The 19,419-nt window shown below is 38.5% G+C and overlaps 2 pseudogenes; both read left to right on the plus strand.

The window, feature by feature from the left end:
- Positions 1-264: 264 nt before the first annotated feature.
- Positions 265-795, plus strand: LOC125363965 (annotated as a pseudogene).
- Positions 796-11,604: 10,809 nt separating this feature from the next.
- Positions 11,605-12,286, plus strand: LOC125363964 (annotated as a pseudogene).
- The last annotated feature ends 7,133 nt before the right edge of the window (positions 12,287-19,419 follow it).

Here is a 19,419-nt window from a genome sequence, read left to right on the forward strand (position 1 = left end):
TCTTGAGCCACAGCGCTACTTCTGGCTTTTTCTGTGCATGTGGTACTGAGAAATTGAAACTAGGGCTTCATGCATGCTAGGCAAGCCCTCTACCACTAAGCTACTTTTAGGCTATTATTGCTATTAGCTATTGATCTGGAACCCTCTTCAGTAAATATAAACAAAAACTTGGAAACAGAACTAGGAATGAAAGGGAGAAGTAGTCAGCATTTGGATATAAATATAAGTAGTTTAAAAATGCACCTTCCTTTTTTCCTGTCTCTATCATGGTGCAGGATCAAGGTGAAAAGGAGAACCCCATGCGAGAGCTTCAAATTCTCAAGCTCTGCCTCAACATCTGTGTTGGGGAGAGTGGAGACTGACCCAGGCAGCGAAGGTGTTGGAGCAGCTCACAGGGAAGACCCCAGTGTTTTCCAAAGCTAGATACACTGTCAGAGCCTTTGGTATCAGGAGAAATGAAAAGATTGCTGTCCACTGCACAGTCCATGCTAAGGTAGAAGAAATTCTGGAGAAAGTTCTGAAGGTGCAGGAATATGAATTAAGAAAAATAACTTCTCAGATACTGGAAACTTTGGTTTGGGGATCCAGGAACACCTCCATCTGGGCATTAAAAACGACCCAAGCATTGACATCTATGGCCTGGACTTCAATGTGGTGCTGGACTGGCCAGGGTTCAGCATCGTAGACAAGAAGCACAGGACAGGCTGCATTGGGGCCAAACACAGAATCAGCAAAGAGGAGGCCATGCGCTGGTTCCAGCAGAAGTAAGATGGGATCATCCTACCTGGCAAATAGAACCCTGTTTCTATCCAAAGGCTAATAAAATGTCCTGAGTGAAAAAAATACATTGCTCACACTTGAATACAGCATGTGGAGCTCATGCTAGATTTTATGAGAGTGATATATTCTCTACTGCAAATCACCCTGGGTTACAATCCTGACATTCTCTTACCTATAAGTGCAGGATTTCTCTCACCACCACTAATCCAATCAGGGAAATACTAAAGATCTTTATTTGAGCTAGATACCAAAAAAGTACTAAATGGGATGAATGTTCACCATCTGTGGTTATTTCAAATTCAACAGAAGGTACTGAGCTTTGCTTAATTCCCAAGCTGACCTTATTTAGGCATCTTATTACAGAAGTAATGGGTTTTCTGCCTTCATTTCCTGTCAAAGTTGTTAATATTTATTAATCCTTCACCTTTCAGAGACAGCCAACTTCTAACATTTTTTAATGTATTGTACAGATCATATAGATTTATTTTTAATGGAAATTCCCTTCCCAGTAGTAATTACAAAATGGCCAAAAAAAATACCCTACAGGCCTTTAAAAGTTAGTTAAAGCTTTCTTTTCCTTACTTTCTCCATGATTTGACAGTATTAGCTAACAAAATTAAAACTTGTAATAATCAAATTTGAAGGATCCTTTGAAGGATACAAAAAATTCAATGTTTCCCTCTCCAAGTTTTGGTGACAGTTCTAGTGCTTAAACTCGGGGTCTGGAGACTCTTCCTGCACTTTTGTGCTCAAGACTAGTGCTCTACTACTGTTGAGCCACAACTATTACTTTTCGCTTTGTTGTTGTTGTTGTTACTAACTAGAGATAAGACTTACAAAGACTCCTGCCAGGGCTGGCTCAGATCTCAGGCCCCTGAGTAGCTAGGATTACAGGTGTGAGCCATCAGCATCTGACTGATTCTCTTTGTTTTTATGAAGTCTTTTATAGGGGCTCAGGCCTATGCTCTATTTTATATCAAATACTAGGTAATATAAAAGGAAAGTTTGACATGGTTTCTGTTTTCAAGGGGTTTACAGACTCTCGAGGACAAGCATATAAACGAGTCATTGTTATATCATTGTAGCCAAGTTTCTCTAGAAAACTAGCCTGACGTCAGATGAAGCTCTGAAGATTTATTTCGGGCATACAAAATCAGAAACAAGAATAGGGATTGTGGTGAGTAGCAGTAGATGGATGATAAGTAAGTAATGCAGTGTGAATTGTTGCTGGGCTTAACTGCTTCCCAAGGAACTATGATGAAGCACAGCCAATTGCTGGCAGGCCATATGTTCATCCACTTGGATGTCTCCAGACAGAATCAAAACAGAAAGAGAAGTCCACAGGTCCAGATGTTAACCAGGTCCAACCCAGCAAGAGCAAATGAGATAGGGCACATTTGAAGTGGTAGGGCCCCAGACAAGCGGAGGTTTTTATAACTGGCTTCCTCCCATTGGTTAATACAAACCTGGAATTAATTCCCCTGCCTGTGGATTTGTACCATCATGCCATTGGGCAAGAGATCCAGGCATGTGGTTGGTGGCATTGCTAATACCTGAAGCAGGCTCAACCCAGAGACACAGCAAGCTGAGTCCAACAAGTGGTTTATCATTGTTGTTGTTATTTTCAATATACCATGTGAAATTATGCCTTTTTCTTTTGTCTTTCTTCCCCATGATTTTACCCTTGATTTCACTGTAATTGATTTTGGTACCCTGGATATTGTATATATGTTTATTGGAACTAGGGAAAGGAAAGGGAATATCAAAATGGAGAGACAAAGGATAAAAGACAAACCAATGCAACAGCAATACCTATATGCTGTAAACCAACTGTACAACTGTACAAGGGAAATAGGGAAGGGTTAGGCGGGAGTGTGTGAATGAGGGAGGAAGTAACAAATTGGATAAGAAATGTACTCACTGCCTTACGTATGAAACTGTAACCCCTCTATACATCACTTTGAAAATAAATAAAGAAAGAAATTTTTTTAAATAATAAAAAAAGGAATTTCAGGTGGAGCCACACAAGGACTCTGAGAAAAACTAATTGTGATGGTAGAAACAAACTGATAGATTATGTTTTTCATTAAAAGATAATGTGAATACTTATATACCTGAGAAAAGCAAACATGACCTAAAGGCTATTAGAATGCTCCACATTCTGCAGTATACAGTCTTAGACTAAACTAATGATTTGGCTCTATTTCAATAACATGCAAACTCCCTTGGAAACAGCGATATATTTATTATAAGTATACATATATATGTATCCATAAACACATATATGATATATATATGGATATGCTTCAGAAGAGCCAATCAACCCATTTACTGTTGAGCATCTTAAATCTCAATCATGACTAAAAAGACAAAGTCAGTTTCCAAAGGCAGTAATGAAGAACTAACCTGTCTTATTTTATAACTTATCTATCCTCCAGGTGGTACTCTCTCCTATTGTGTCTTGCCCTGTGGCCTTTTCATTCTTTCCTTCCTTTTCAGAAGAAGTAGTGAAGTGGGCACAGTCAAATGCAGGGTGATTGCTAGTTCAAGAGTTTAGGTTTTATGATGCTGTGATTAATTTAAGAGGTGAAAGATTTGAAGATGTGAAGAGCAAACAGAGTATGCATAATCTAATATGATAACTTTTGAAATTCAGGTACACTATGTAGGCTGCTAGTGAGAATTTTGCTTGTAACTCCATTATAAAAGCCATTTTCTCATCCTCTTTGCATTAAAGTTTAGGTATATTAGCAATGTAAACTTTATTAATTCAGTTCAAATGATTTCATACCAAATATGTCTTCTCCTTAGAAGATAGGTATCTTATTAGGCTACATAGATTTCCATTTTGACTCTTTTCAGCTGCTTGAACTGTGCTTCTTAGACATTGATGTGCTTTGCACTCGTCTACACATCTTGTGTGGCTCGCCAGCAATAAATCATATCCTTTATAAAGCTCACTGTTTGGTTAAAAAGGTAATTTAGAGTAAGACTCTCATGGACAGAAATAGCTACAAAGATTTGTCAAGTCTAATATATACTCCTGCAACCACTCATAAAATTATTTTGTAAGGGAGTAGCTTGAGAATAAAAAAAAAATGAACATAGTTGGGAAATCACAGAAGACAGATCTGGATATGATGGCTCGGGTTTTTATCCGAGACACTTGGGAGAAAGACAACAACCTAGGCAAAAGTTACTGAGACATCATCTTGAAAAGTTGGGCATGTGCCTCCTACATTTATTCCCAGCTACTCAAGGAACTGGAAGTAAGAAGATAATAGTCCAATGTGGGCCTTGGAGAAAAAAATTATCCTAAATAATAAGCAAAAAGGAATGGAGGCTAGGTTCAAGTAGTAGAGTACATACAAGGCAAGTCTCTGAGTTTAAACCCCAATATAATCCAAGAGAGGAACAGACAGACAGACCAAGGTCTTGGTAGAGAGCTACAACCTAATGAATGACCAGATATGAATGAATAATGTAGAAATGGAAAGAAGAGACTAGTTGCAGGCAAAGAATGAGAAAAAAAAACCTGACAGAAATGAAAACAGGAATTTCTCAGGATAATGGGGACAAAATAATAAGTCTGGCAGAGTAGAAAATACTTACTGGAGGGAGGACAGGAAATAAAACTGGTAGGATGGTAAAGGAAAGATGTGAAAAATCAACACACCATGACATGGATTTTTAAACACACATTAAATTGACTGCCTAACTCTCCATCAAACTTTGATCAACCTTGCCTACTTTGGGGAAGTCCACACTTGAATCACTAACAGCACAGTAAATGACTAGACCTAAGATGAGGGGATGTCTAAAAATAAGAAATGCGGACTGTGAATATGGCCTAGTGGCAAGAGTGCTCGCTTCGTGTACCTGAAGCCTCAGTACCACATATACATAGAAAAGCCCAGAAGTGGCACTGTGACTCAAGTTGGCAGAGTGTTAGCCTTGAGCAAAAAGAAGCCAAGAACAGTTCTCAGGCCCTGGGTGCAAGCCCCAGGAATGGCCAAAAAAGAAAAAGAAAGAAAGAAAAAGAAAAGAAAAGAAATGCCTATGTATTTCATTAGACAGCACAAACCTCATTGAATTGGCTCTCCAGTGTATTTAACAACCTCAAGAACGATGACTGGCATATTTACAAAGCACATATTTTTAAGAAAAATCTCCACTTTTCTACACACACACACACACATATCCCTTGTGAGAGAAAAAAAATTAAGAAACAAAATGAAAGTATTCCCTCTCTCAGGGCATGTGAAAAATTTCCTCTATCAACCCTTCTTCAATTTCTCTGGTTTTTATTAACAAAACATCCAAATAAATTCTTTATAACCTCAACTTGAACTTTTCCTATTTCCTTGAGGTTTTTTTATTTTCTCATATAATGTCCTTGTAGTTGCTAGAATCTAGGAGGTTATCATTTTAATTCTAGACATTTTTGAGGTGAATGATACTAACCCAGGTTATGTGATAAACCTCTTGGATAAAGCAATGAAAAATCTTTGTGTGGTTCATGGAAAGCTCCAAGCCATAAAAGACTTCAGACATAATTAGTGCTTCTCAGAGACTACGTATTCAGTAATTGGATGACCTACTGAAGCAACCTTTTGTCAGCATGTGAAAAGATATGTTGATGATTGGAATTTGGCCAGGTCAAATATTGTCTGATGACACACTGACAATGAGTCTGTGGCAGAACAAGATTGCAGAGTGGTGGACTGACCTTTGCCTGCTGATATGGCCTCTCCTCCAGCATTCTGCTATCAAAGAAAGAGCTCATTAGCTTCCTGCTGACCAACCCTGACCACTGAACTTGGAGTACATCTTTAAGGAGCTAGTGAGATGTAGAGCCCCTGTATCAATTCATTGCCTGAATGGGAGTTGAGGCAATGGAAAGCCTAAATATTAGTAAGAAATATACATCTTCTACCTTGAAGGAGCTTGGAGTCTATTGGAGGAAACAGACAAATAAGTAGAATGCACTTGCTAGCGATTTGCATCTAGTTCAGTGAGAGCTTAGAAGAGGACCAACTCAACCAGTTGAGGACAGAAAGACTGAGAGAAGAAGGAATGATGCTTGTTAGAAGCTTTGTCCTGAACAATTTGGAAAGCACAGGCACACCTGTTACTCCAGAGGGATAAATATAAACCAAGTAAGAGACAATAACCAGTGTGCAAATGTGAGCATGAGCCAGAAGTAGTGTGCTGTCATTACTACATAAATGTGATGTGCAAGATGAGGACGATAAAGACAGATCCATTGGACAATGAGTTACATGGGTAGAACTACCACTATAGTAGTTCTTGTAAAAAAATGTAGGATAGTAACAGTTTTTGCAATGAAATTTGTATTATTTTACAATTCTGAGTGCCTATAATTCCAAAATCACTATATAAAAAGTATGCTAACCAGTATCTCTGAGAGAATAGTGAGGTATAAATTGCTACTGAAATAGAAATTTGCCCTGTTAATGCAACTTTCATTAAATGTCAGACTCTTCACAAATATTAATAATAGAGAAGGTTTATTTGATCTGAGAATCTAAATAAAGCAATCCTTAGAGTGGTTCTTTAGCTAAGAACCATGAGTAGGTCAAAAGTGCCCACTGAGAATGACTCAAGCCATAACTCATAGACCAAAAACTCCAAATAAGTGTAAACAGTAAGCAATGAGTTTCTGAAACTGACATTCAAGTCTTCTGAAAAAACACTGGTAAACACAGCTTGGGTGACTAATATATCTCACAGCCTCATGGGGGTTCATTGGAACCATGTTCCTTGGCATGGCAGAATCTCTCTGTGCTGTTTTGTTTTACACCTGTTTCTGATACCTCTAGTATGATAGTCTTGGTATAAGGAAGTCAGCATTCTTTACCTGTTGATTTACACTGAAACTTTGTCTCATTAGAATATGCTTTGAAGGGGGAAGTGCTTATGGCCTGCTTTATTTACCTTCTGACTCTTGGGAGAGCTTTTATCTGCCTGCTGCTGGTCTGAGCAGCACTAACATGAACTTTATGTGCTGAAGTCTCTACCCTAACAGCTGCAGTCTCTCTGGAGTTCTGTTCCCTTGCCAGGCAAAGTCTACACAGGATTGGTGCTCCAGCTAGAAACAGAGCTACATAGCATATGCCTGCATCTCCTGCACTAAGTATGCTACCTCCAGGGCCCAAACTCAAAGATGAAACTGCATCCATTATACTGCCTGCACTTAGTTCTCTCAACATTCTAGTCAATGGGACATGATTGGCCTTGTTATCAAAAATCATAGAATTTTAAAGGAATCAATAAGCAATTTAGCAGATAGATGATAGATAGATCAATAGATAGATACATACATAGATAAATAGATAGATAGATAGATAGATAGATAGATAGATAGGATTGTATATTCAGCTTTTCCAGGAAAAGAGTCATGGATCAACACTGTAATTTCTATGTACCTAATCTGGAGTTCTGTATGATATGCCTCCATTTTTAGCTCCAATTTTACCAGGATGGACTTAATTCAAAGTAAGTCCATTAAGGAAATAGACCTGAATTCAACTATATTCTAAATTAGAATTTTGATGTAGAAATCATCCTGTTTTCTTTATGTTCCCTATGCTGCAATAAGCATCCTGCTTAGCCACACTTTGACTTGGAACTCTTTTAAATTCTCCATGGATTAATAATTATCTATAGTTTTTATCTGTCCTTGTCATTTCTGTTCTCAATTGAGGGACAGATTGAGTTGATAATCTCCACTAATTATTGCACATATTCACCTTTTCTTTTTGGCAGTACTGAGATTTGAATGCAGGGACTCAAATATGCTAGGCCATGACTTCAGCCCTTGTTTTCATCATTATTGTTGAAACAGGATCTCTCTTTCTGCCTGGATGTGTAACTAGATCGTGCTCTGTTTATATAGCTACGATGACAGAGATGATAGATACATTCAATCATGCCCAACATCTTTGCAGAAAGAGTCTAGAGGACTTTTCTGCTTGGGTTGGACTAGAACTGTGCTCCTGCCAATGTTAGTGACAAGCACATGTCACTGGGGTAAGTTACTCTTGAGAGGTAGGGAGTGGATCTCATCAATTCTTTCCAGCTGGACTCAAACCATGATCCTCCCATTTTTAGCCTCCTAAGTAACTGGGAGAAATACAGGAGCCACTACCACCCAGCCATCACCTTTTTTACTAGAAATTCAAAGGAAGGAATTTTATTGCAACTCAGGTAAAATACCTATATTGGGCCACTACTTTCACATAATCTGAATGGAGAAAAGGAAGAGGGTACTTATCCCACAAAGCTCAAATTCAAGAGGCTCTGTTCTCTCAATTCTATGTATCATTGAAAATCTTCAAAGTTTTGTGATATTCCTGTCACTCCATGAATTGCAGAAACATCTGTATAAGTGCTTCTAAACAATCCATTGTCCCAGACTGTGAGATTCTGGCAAGAATATGAATAGTTCTGGCTTTAGTTTCATAATGCAAAAGAGTACTTCTTGACCTGAGATTTGGCCTTGAGTTGGTACAAACTTGCCCAGTGACATTGACAATTTATTACTCTCTGGTTCTCTGCTTCAAGTCTCTGCAAGATGGAGATGTTTATGAAACCTGGCCCAACTTCAGCATAGTGATGTTGGGATGATGATCAATGTATGTAGAATACCTCATTAAAAATAAATAATAATAACATAATAATAGAGCATCAGCCTGGAGGTGGTGGTAGTGCACTTGCCTAGCAAGCACAAGGCCCTGAGTTCAAACCCCAATACTGCCAAAAATAAGTCACAAAGTGATAACAGAGCATCAACATTTTTACAATAGTACAAAGTAAGTTTCCACCTTGGAGAGAGAATGTGTTAAGCTAGTATGATGAGAGCCTGCAGAGAAAAGATGGAGAATTATCTTTTCTCCTACCCAGTGTCTGACTTTGAGTCTCTTCAAAGACAGAGACTATTATAGCTAACCTCAAATAAAATAATAACACAAAAGCATCCTTCCTGACTTGGAAAAATCATACTAAGTGAAATGAGCCAGACCCAAAGAAACATAGACTCTATGGTCTAGGAAATAATTTGTACACATCTAGGATAATCCTACAAGAGATCACAATAGTTCAATAGCTATGCCCAAATGAACACATAAGATGATGCTAAGCAAAATGAACTCCCAGTTATGGAAACAAGTGGTTTATCACTGTTGTTATTTTCAACATACCATGTGAAATTATGCCCTTTTTCTTTTTTCTTTCTTTCCTGTGGTTTTACCCCTAATGTCACTGTAACTGATTTTGGTACCCTGGATATTGTATATATATATATGAACTAGAGAAGGGAAAAAGGAATACCAAAATCGAGAGACAAAGGATAAAAAAAGATAAACCAAACCGAGGCAATAGCAATATTTACAAAACTATATAATTTAAGCCAACTGCACAATTCAAGGCAGGGGAAGAAAATGGAGAGGGGGAAGATGGGAGAAAAATGAGGGAGGAGGTAACAAGTTGGATAAGAAATGTGTGTACTGTCTTACATATGAAACCGTAACCCCTCTGTACAGCCCTTTGACATTAAAGAAATGGAAAAAATGCGTCATTCCTGGCCTTCACAAAAAGTCCTAATTTGGACTTAAACAGTGAGTAGGTCTTTGTTTTTGTAGGTATTTTTCTTCTTAGAGTCCCATAAACTCAAGACAGAAGAGATATTAGGGATCTTCTTCATACCTCATCTAACTGCCTTATTTCTTAATTTAATTTTATTGTCAAGGTGATGTAGATGGGTGAGTACATTTCTAGTCAAATGTTTTACCCCTCACTCATTTTTATCCCATTTTCTCCCCCCCAACTCTCCCCCCAAGTTGAACAGTTCACTTCCAACATATTGTCTTGTGAGTATCGCTATTGCATTGGTTCACCCTTTGACCTCTGTCTCACCATTTTGATGTTCCCCTTCCCTTCCCTAATTCAGATAAATGTGTATAGTAACCAGGGTGCTAAAATCAAACACAGTGACAACAGGGGATAAACCATAGGAAAGACAAACAAAAGAGAAAACAAATAATTTTGCATAGTACATTAAAAATAACAACATATCTTGAGGTTTGTTTCGCTTAGCCCCATCTTATATGATCATTTGCAAACAGTTACTGAGCTATTGTAATCCTCTGCTATGACTATTCTAGACATATACTAATTATTACAAATGAGGGAAACAATAGAGCCTATGTTTCTTTGGGTCTGGCTCACTTTACTTAGTATGATTTTTTTCCAAGTCTTTCCATTTCCTTACTATCTATCTGCCTTATTTTACAAAGGTTAAAAAAAATCCCCACCAGCAATTGTTATTATTAGTTTTCTTGATAATGTCCATTCTAACTGGGGTGAGGTGGAATTTCAATGTTTTGATTTGCATTTCGTTTATGGCCAGAGATGATGAACATCTCTCCATGTGTCTATTGACCATTCTTACTCTTTCTCTGAGAAGTCTTTCTATAAGTCTTTAGCCCATTTATTGGTTGGGTTTTTGTTTTGTTTTTGAGGGGGTTTTTTGGGGGGGAGGAATTTTTCCAGATCTGAGTATATTTTAGGTATGAGGCCCTTGTCTGAATAGCTAATAAAAGTCTTCTCCAATTCTGTGGACTTTCTATATAACTTGTTAACTATGTCTTTTGCCATGCAGAATCTCTTCGGTTTGATGCAATCCCATTTATCCCATCTTTCTTTGATTTCTTGTGATTCTGAATCTTCACATAGAAAGTTTTGACTCTTGCATAAAAGGCCTGGTGTTTCCTCTGCCCCTTCCTGGAATATTTTCATGGTGTCTGGCTTTACATTGAGGTCTTTGATCAATTGAGAATTGATTCTGGTGCAAAACAATATATTAGGGCCTACCTTCAGTTTTCTGATGTGGATAGCCTGTTTTGACAGTACTATTTGTTGAAGATGTTGTCTTTCTTCTAACCTGTGTTTTTTGCTCCCTTGTCAAATATTAGATAGCTCTTTGTTTTGGGGACTTATTTCTGGGTCTTCCATTCCATGGAACTCTGCTACTGTTGGTAGGAGTGTAAACTTGTCTAACCACTCTGGAAAGCAGTGTGGAAGTGCCTCAAAAGATTAAACATAGAGCTTGACTATGATCCAGAAATCTCATTCCTGAGCATTTATCCAATAGAACACAAAAAATGCCACTTTAGAGCAACCAGCACAACCATGTTCATCACAGCATTGTTTTCTACAGCCAAGTTATGGAATCAACCCAGATGCCCCGCAGTGGACAAATAGAACAAGAAAATGTGATATATACACAATGAAATTCTATGCTTCCATCAGCAAGAACGATATTTTACCATTTGTAAAGAAAAGGAAAGACATGTAAAAATTACATTAAGTGAAGTAAGCCAGATCCAAAGAAACATAGGCAGCATGGTTTCCCTCATTTGTAATAGCTACAATGTGCCTCTAAATTTGTAACACATTGAATCACACACACACACACACACACACACACACACACACGATATGGGACTCTAGACATCCACATATTGATACCAAAGGAGGATATGCAAAGGAGCGAATCACAAAGGCTCAACAGTAATGTGCATATGATCATATAAAATAATATTTTATGAAACAAACTACAAGAAGAGGAAACAAGAGACTTTTAAGTTGTTGTTGTTGCTGGTTTTGTTTTCTTTTCCTTTTATCTTGTTTGCTAGTTTATTTGTCTTTGGGAGGGAAGGGAGGCACAGAAAAGGTAAACAAATACAACAGTGGTGCTAACTAGACATTAAGTAGAAAAAGAACTGTATTTCTTGAGAGGTGGGGACTTGAGGAAGCGCTAGGGAGCTGTAACTGGGTTGGCAGGTTTTATTTGAGATGGGTTTGTGGGTGACCCCTGGGTCCCCCAACCGCTGACGAGATGGATGAAGACGGGCTTCTGCTCATGGGGTCAGGCATAGACCTGACCAAGGTGCCAGCTATTCAACAGAAAAGAACGGTGGCATTTCTAAACCAATTTGTGGTGAACACTGTACAGTTCCTCAACCGCTTTTCTACAGTTTGTGAGGAGAAACTTTCAGACCTTTCTCTTCGAATCCAACAAATTGAAACAACACTCAATATTTTAGATGCAAAGTTGTCCTCTATCCCAGGCTTAGATGACGTCACATTCGAAGTATCTCCTGTAAGTGTCCCTAATGTCACAAATGAAGCACATTATGAAACTCCCTCGGAGATATCACAGCAGAACATTACATAAGACTCTGGACCACAGGAAAGTGAAGTATCATCAGAAAATATCTTAATTGTAGTCAAGGATCCAAGATATGCCAGATATCTCAAAATGGTTCAAGTGGGTGTTCCAGTGATGGCAATAAGAAACAAAATGATATCAGAAGGACTAGATCCAGATCTTCTTGAGAGGCCAGATGCTCCCATGCCCGATGGTGAAAAAGAAAAACCTGTAGAAGAATTCACCTGTAGTGAATCTTCTTTTAGTGACTAAGCTGAATTTCAGTGTCAGGAGTTACACTTCTCTGCTCTCAGGCTCTCAGTTCGGCAAGGACACTGGTGCTGTGTCTTTTATCTCCTGTGCTGCTCCTCCATTCTTACATTTATACTTGGAGTCTAATTATCAGCACACTTGCCCTGTGGAAAGAAAGACTGCCAAGAAGGGTTCTGCCTTCACCGTGGGTAAAGTCCTTGGTTGGCTGATGTACCTTACACTTTTAGTTTTTCAAGGCTTGCAAGCTGCGAATGAATACTAGCCCACCCCAAATCCTTTCCCCTATGTATCAACCAGAGACAGAGCAGCCAGGTAACAATTGCATCTCAGCACAGTCCACCACAGGTGAGTCGTAGGAATTAGGAGAAATGGGTGTTCTCGTTCTGGCACTAAGGAGAAATGATCCAGTTCCAGAATCGCATCTTGAGGATCTTCTTTGCAGATTCACTCCTCATACCCAAAGCTAGTACCGAGACAAACAATTGGCTGCACGTAGTTTGTGAGGTGACCCCAGCAAGCAAGGAATGAATGAGAGCAGGAAGAATGAGAGGGAAGAAAATCCAACATAGAGGTATGATTGCTCTTGGGGGCTCATGGGACTTGATTTCAAGACCAGCAACTGCTTAAAAAGGAGTACTGCTTCCCAGAACTTTCCACTTGCTAGCCTGGACCTATTGGTAGAGGGTATCCTTCCTACAGAGCTAGGGGCTCCCATGACCTTGAAAACAACACCAAAGGGGAACTTATTGAGGTAGGTTCCTTCATCAAAAGGTAAGTCCAAAACCGTGTAGAAACCGCTCCTACATCTGTAACTGAAATCCAACGTGGGTCTGGGGATGTTTGGGGGTACCACTACAGATGTCACCTACAGACAGTCGTCCTTCTAAAATCCCAGAATGACCCATGCTTACTTTGTTTGAAAATGTGCAATTTTTGGGCTGAGAATGTGACTTAGTGGTAGAGTATGCATAAAATCCTGATTCCTTACTACCACATAAATAGAAAAAGCCAGTAGTGGCATTGTGGCTCAAGTGATAAGAGTGCTAGCTAGCCTTGAGAAAAAGAAGCTCTGGGACAGAGACATAAAATTCCATTGTGTATGTGTACCACATTTTCCTGATCCATATGTCTACTGAGGGGCATCTGGGTTGGTTCCATATTCTAGCTATGACAAATTGTTCTGCAATGAACATTGTTGTGCTGGTGGTTTTAGTGTGTTCTTGTTTGTGGTCTTTTGGGTAGGTGCCCAAAAGTGGGGCTGCTGGGTCATAGGGGAGCTCTATGTTTAGCCTTCTGAGGAATATCCATACCACTTTCCAGAGAGGCTGAACCAGTTTACATTCCCACCAACAATGAAGTAGCGTTCCCTTTTGGCCACATCCCCTCCAACATTTGTTATTGCTAGGTTTCTTGATATAGGACATTCTTACTGGGGTGAGATGGAATCTCAATGTTCTTTTGATTTGCATTTCTTTTATGGCCAGTGATGTAGAGCACTTTTTCATATGCCTCTTGGCCATTCTCATTTCCTCATCAGAGAAGTCTCTTTTTAAGTCTTTAGCCCACTTGTTGAGGGGGCTATGAGTTCTTTGCGGTTTTGTTTTGGAGGAATGTAATTTTTTTAGTTCTGCATATATTTTAGATATGAGGTCTTTGTCCATTGTATGGCTGGTAAAGATCTTTTCCCAATCTGTGGGCTTTCTGTTTATCTTGGGAGCTATATCCTTTGCCTTGCAGAAGCTCTGCAGTTTGATGCAGTCCCATTTGTCCATCCTTTCTTTGATTTGTAGCATTTCTGGGTCTTAAGGAAGTTCTGTCCTGTGCCAAGGAGCCCGGTGTTTCTCTTACTCCTTCCTTTAGTTAGTGTTTTCAGGGTATCTGTTTTAATTTCGAGGTCTTTGATCCATTTGGAATTTATTTGGTTCTAATTACTTTCAACATGCCATGTGAAACTGTAGCATCTATTATTGATGATCCACTTGTATCCCCTTCCTGTGGTTGCACCTGCACTATCTCTGTATCTTATCTGAGTACATTGGAAACCGTGTATACTGGTATTAGAAATAGGAACCTGAAAGGGAATACCAAAATCGAGAGACACAGGGTAAAAAGACAAACGACTACAAAAGCAATACTTGCAAAACTGTTTGGTGTAAATCAACTGAACAACTCATGGGGGGAAAAGGGAAGGGGGAGTGGGAGGGGGGAATGAGGGAGGAGGTAACAAACAGTACAAGAAATGTATCCAATACCTAAAGTATGAGAATGCATCCTTTCTGTACATCAGTTTGACAATAAAAATTTTTTTTAAAAACTGTATTTCTTGTAGGTGGGGACAGGTGAGAAAAAATGGGAGTGAGGGAAGGGGAAACAAGGTTCAAAAAGAATTGTACTCATTACCTGACTCATGTAACTCTAACCCCTGTGTATATCACTTCTATAATAACAATAAAATATTTTTAATCAAGGTTTAGGGGGTAAAGCAATACTTGGTGTATAAACTTCAACTACCTGGATTTGTGGTTTTGTGCTTTCTCATCAGGTTCACTTACCTTTGTCTTCTATGCTAGCTGAATCATTTTGAAATAGGTAACTGAACAGGATGTAAATTCTTTAGTCATTCACTCAACAAATACTTGTTGAGGGGCTGGGGATATGGCCTAGTGGCTAGAGTGCCTGCCTCATATTCATGAGGCCCTGGGTTCAATTCCCCAGCACCACATATACAGAAAATGGCCAGAAGTGGCGCTGTGGCTCAAGTGGCAGAGTGCTAGCCTTGAGCCAAAAAAAAAAAAAAAAAAAGAAGCCAGGGACAGTGCTCAGGCCCTTAGTCCAAGCCCCAGGACTGGCCAAAAAAAAAAAAAAAAACACAAACAAATACTTGTTGAGTATTTACTATGGATCACGCATATTCTAGGCACCAAGGATTCAACAGGAAATGAAACGTCCAAATGTCCTTCCTTCATGAAGCATGCTTTCTAAAGCTATAGTGACAGAAAAAGCAATTTTCCAAGAAGGATAAATAAAGAAGAGAGGAAGTAAAATTTCCCAGTAAGGGTAACCAAGGAAAAAGTGAGAGAATTAACCATTCAAATACATAGAAAATAGAATTCTAGTGGAGAAATTAGCAAGTGCAAATATCCTGAGATAGGAACTCTTGGTGTGTTCAAGGGCCATCAGGGGGCCTGTGTGAATAAATGAAAAGTGAGGTGATAAAGTCAGTGCAGTAACTTGACAGGAAACAAGTTTACAAGCAGCTTTGCAGTTACAGTAATGACTTGAGCTGAATCACATGGGAAACCTCAAAAGAGAAACATGACAGAACTTTCAGTTTGACAGGATCCACAGGAAAAGAAGGGAAGAAAAGGCAGTAGTTTGGGCCAGGGTATAGAAATAAGGTATAAGCAGGTCTCTGGGGACACAGAGTAAGAACAAAGGTGCATAGTCTTAGGAGAGGATCACATAGACATGATAGATACGTGCATCTGACCTTATAAAATAATATTTATCAAAATGAACTCCAGAAAGTGGAAACAGGATGTTTTCTTTTATTTGTTGCTGTTTTTGTTTTCATCTCTTTTTTTCTTGTTTGTTCTTTTATCTGTCTTTGGGAGGCTTAGGAGGTGGAACAGCAATGATGGGTCAAAGGGTGAACAAATGCAGCAGCAATACTAGACCCTATGTTGAAAATGAACCATGCAACTGATGGGTGGAAATGAGAAGGAAAAACTAGGAGAGAGCGAGGGAAGGGGTGACATTGTTCAAAAAGAAATGTACTCTTTATCTGACTTATGTAACTGTAACCCCTCTGTACATCACCTTTACAATAACAATAAAGTTTTTAAAAAGAAAGAAAAATAATGAATAAGAAATAAATGGTATGGTGTACAAATTTGTATGTTCGACAAAATGCAACGTATGTAAGAACCAGAAGTGGAAAGCATAACACCAAAGCTTTCACCATGAGCAGTGAGTGGATAGAGCAACCGCTAGCTGAGAAAAGAAATAATGCTGGAGAAATGGGTTTGGAAGTGAAAGCAGTAGCAATACATATTTTAGACATCTGAATTTAGAGACTAGGACAAGTTGTGGTAGAGAACACCTATAATCCAAGATACTGGGAAGGTAGAGACAAGAAAAAGAAAGTTCAAAGTCTGTGAGGGTAAAAGGTAATCAAACTTATCTGTAAAATCAACTAAAAGCAAAAGACTGGGGTGAGAGAAGGGTGGTTCAAGTGGTAGAGTGTATGTCTAGCAAGCTTGAGGTCCGGAGTTCAAATGTCATTAGTGCACAACAGTAATAATAATAATAAAAAAAACTTTAACAATAATTTCCAGAAGGACTTTCTAGTAAAGGGAGGTTGGATTTTTCTTCTCTTTATGCTTTTCTATTCAAGACTATTTTAGCCTTAAAACTAATGTCACCCACCACAAATTCAATTCACTTAGAATACCAGAGCTCAGTTAGAATTGGCAAAATACTATAAACATATTTTAGACCTATTCTTTTTAGCCAAGTTTCCACACATATTAGCAGATATAATTCACAAAATATTCCTAGTATTAAGTAGTGACTACACTATCCCCATTCTTTAACTGAGGGATATTTGGATTATGTTTGCACAGTCCATCTGGAGAACCAAAGAGGCATCACAGAAAAGCAATTCCAACAAAATCCCTTGACCTTCCAATGGATTGCTTTTCCTTGCTTGTTGGTTGCTTGATACTAGTGACAGAATCTTGAGAGGGCTAGCCACTTAGAATCCACATGGGACTTAGAAATGGGTTGGGATGACATAGAGGATACAAAGAGGGGCTAGAGGAGGCTAGAAAGAGGTTGGTTAATAGAGGGAGAAGTTACAGTCAGATAGAAAGAATGAATGCTGGTCTTCTATTTCTCAGCAGGATAATTATAGTCCCCAATACTGGGCTGTGGCACATCAGCTTAAATTTTTTATGAAGGAGCAATGCCACAGGACTGGGAAGCATTGATTTTGAACTAAGATTGCGTGAGAAATTCAATTCTTAGAGTGTTCACATCTTATAGACACCACTTGCTATCATGAGAATTTAAGTGAGATGACTAAATTCACTGTGCTGTAAAATGAATAAGGATGATATCTATTTCCTGAAATTGCTTTGAGGAGAAACTGTTTCCAGAATAATTGTCAGCGAGAAAGCATTTAACCAGAGAGAGATGTTCTTAACAAAGCAAAGTTTACCCTTAAAATGTTTAAAAATTTTTTGTGCATATGTACAGCATGTAGTGTAAATATATGTGAAAAATATATTGTTAAATTCACTGCCTTTTCCTTCAATAAATTTATGAAGCTAGCACTGTGCACTGGTGACTTGCACTTGTAATCCTAGCTACTCAGGAGGCTGAGATCTGAGGATCACAGATCAAAGTCAGCCCAAGCAGAAAAGTCCTCATGAGACTCTTTTCTCCAGTTAGCCACTTAAAAACTGGAAGTGGTAGAATGCCAGCATTGAACAAAAAGAGCTCAGAGGCAGCCCAGACCCTGAGTTCAAGCCCTACAACCAACAAAAATAAAAAGGAAAAAAAGATGTGAAGCAAATCGATACTTGAAACATTTATAATTCTACTGAAAAAAATTACAAATTAGGTATTGGTCATCAGATCTAGAAAGAAGGTAATGTACAAAAGACATTTATTGCATTCACGGGATTTTTGACAATTTCAAATGGCTTAAAAAATAAGTATAATGAAAGAGTTTTAAAATGTCAAGTTCTCATTCTTTAAAACAATAAAAGCCATATACAACAGACAAATTACTAATATCATATTAAATGTGGAGAACCTAAAATCAGGAACAAGACAAGGATGCCCACGCTACCTGCTTCTATTCAACATTGTGCTGGAATCCCTAGCCATAGCAATAAGGGAAGAAGAGGGCATTAAAGGGATCCACATTGGAAAAGAAGAAATCAAACTATCCCTATTCAAAGATGACATGATCTTATACCTGAAAGACCAAAAACGTTCACTCCCAATCTCCTAGAACTAGTAAACAATTTTGAAAAAGTAGCAGGTTATAAAATCAATCCACAAAAAGCAGCAACTTTTCCATACACCAGCAATGTACAAGCAGAAAAGGAAATTGTGGAAAAATACCATTTGCAATAGCTAAAAAAAAAAAGAATAAATTACCTAGGAATTAACCTAACTAAAGATGTGAATGACATATTTAATGAAAACTATAAAAATCTCAAAAGGGAAATCAAAGAGGACACCAGGGGATGGAAAGACCTTGCATGCTCATGGGTAGGTAGAATCAATATAGTGAAGATGGCCATATTGCCCAAAATGTTATACAAATTCAATGCAATCCCCATCAAAGTCCCAACTACATTCTTCACTGAAATAGAGAAAACAACCCAGAAATTCATATGGAACAACAAAAGACATAGAATAGCTAAAGCAACTCTAGGCAAAAGAAGCAGCGCAGGAGGTATCACAATACCAGACTTCAAAATCTATTATAGAGCCATTGTAACAAGACAGCCTGGTACTGGCAAAAAAAAAAAAAAAAGTATATATCTGAAGATCAGTGTAATAGGATATACAACCCAGAAATAAATATGCATACTTATAGTCAGCTGATATTTGACAAAGGAGCTAAAGACATACAATGGAAGAAATATAGCCTCTTCAACTACTGGTGCTGGGAAAACTGGGCAGCCACATGTAGAAAACTCAAAGTGGAACCTAGCCTATCACCATGCACCAAGATCAACTCCAAATGGGTTAAGGACCTCAACATCAGACCTGAAACTCTGAAAATACTGAAGGACAGAGTAAGAGAGACACTATAGGAATAGGCAGGAACTTCCTGAACAGAGTCCAGGGGCACAACAGCTAGGGGAGAGACTTGTCAAAGGGGACTACTACAAAATAAAGCGTTTCTGCACAGCTAAAAACATAGCCAGCCACTAAACTAGAAAGACAGCCAACCATATGGGAAAAGGTCTTCACCAGCACAGCAACAGACAAAGGCCTAATATACATCATCTACAGAGAACTCAAGAAACTAACCTACTCCAAACCCAGTAAACCAATTATTAAATGGGCAAAGGAGCTAAAGAGAGACTTCACAGGAGAAGAAATAAAAA

The sequence above is a fragment of the Perognathus longimembris genome, chromosome 15, assembly GCF_023159225.1.
Source record: "Perognathus longimembris pacificus isolate PPM17 chromosome 15, ASM2315922v1, whole genome shotgun sequence".
NCBI lineage: Eukaryota > Metazoa > Chordata > Mammalia > Rodentia > Heteromyidae > Perognathus > Perognathus longimembris.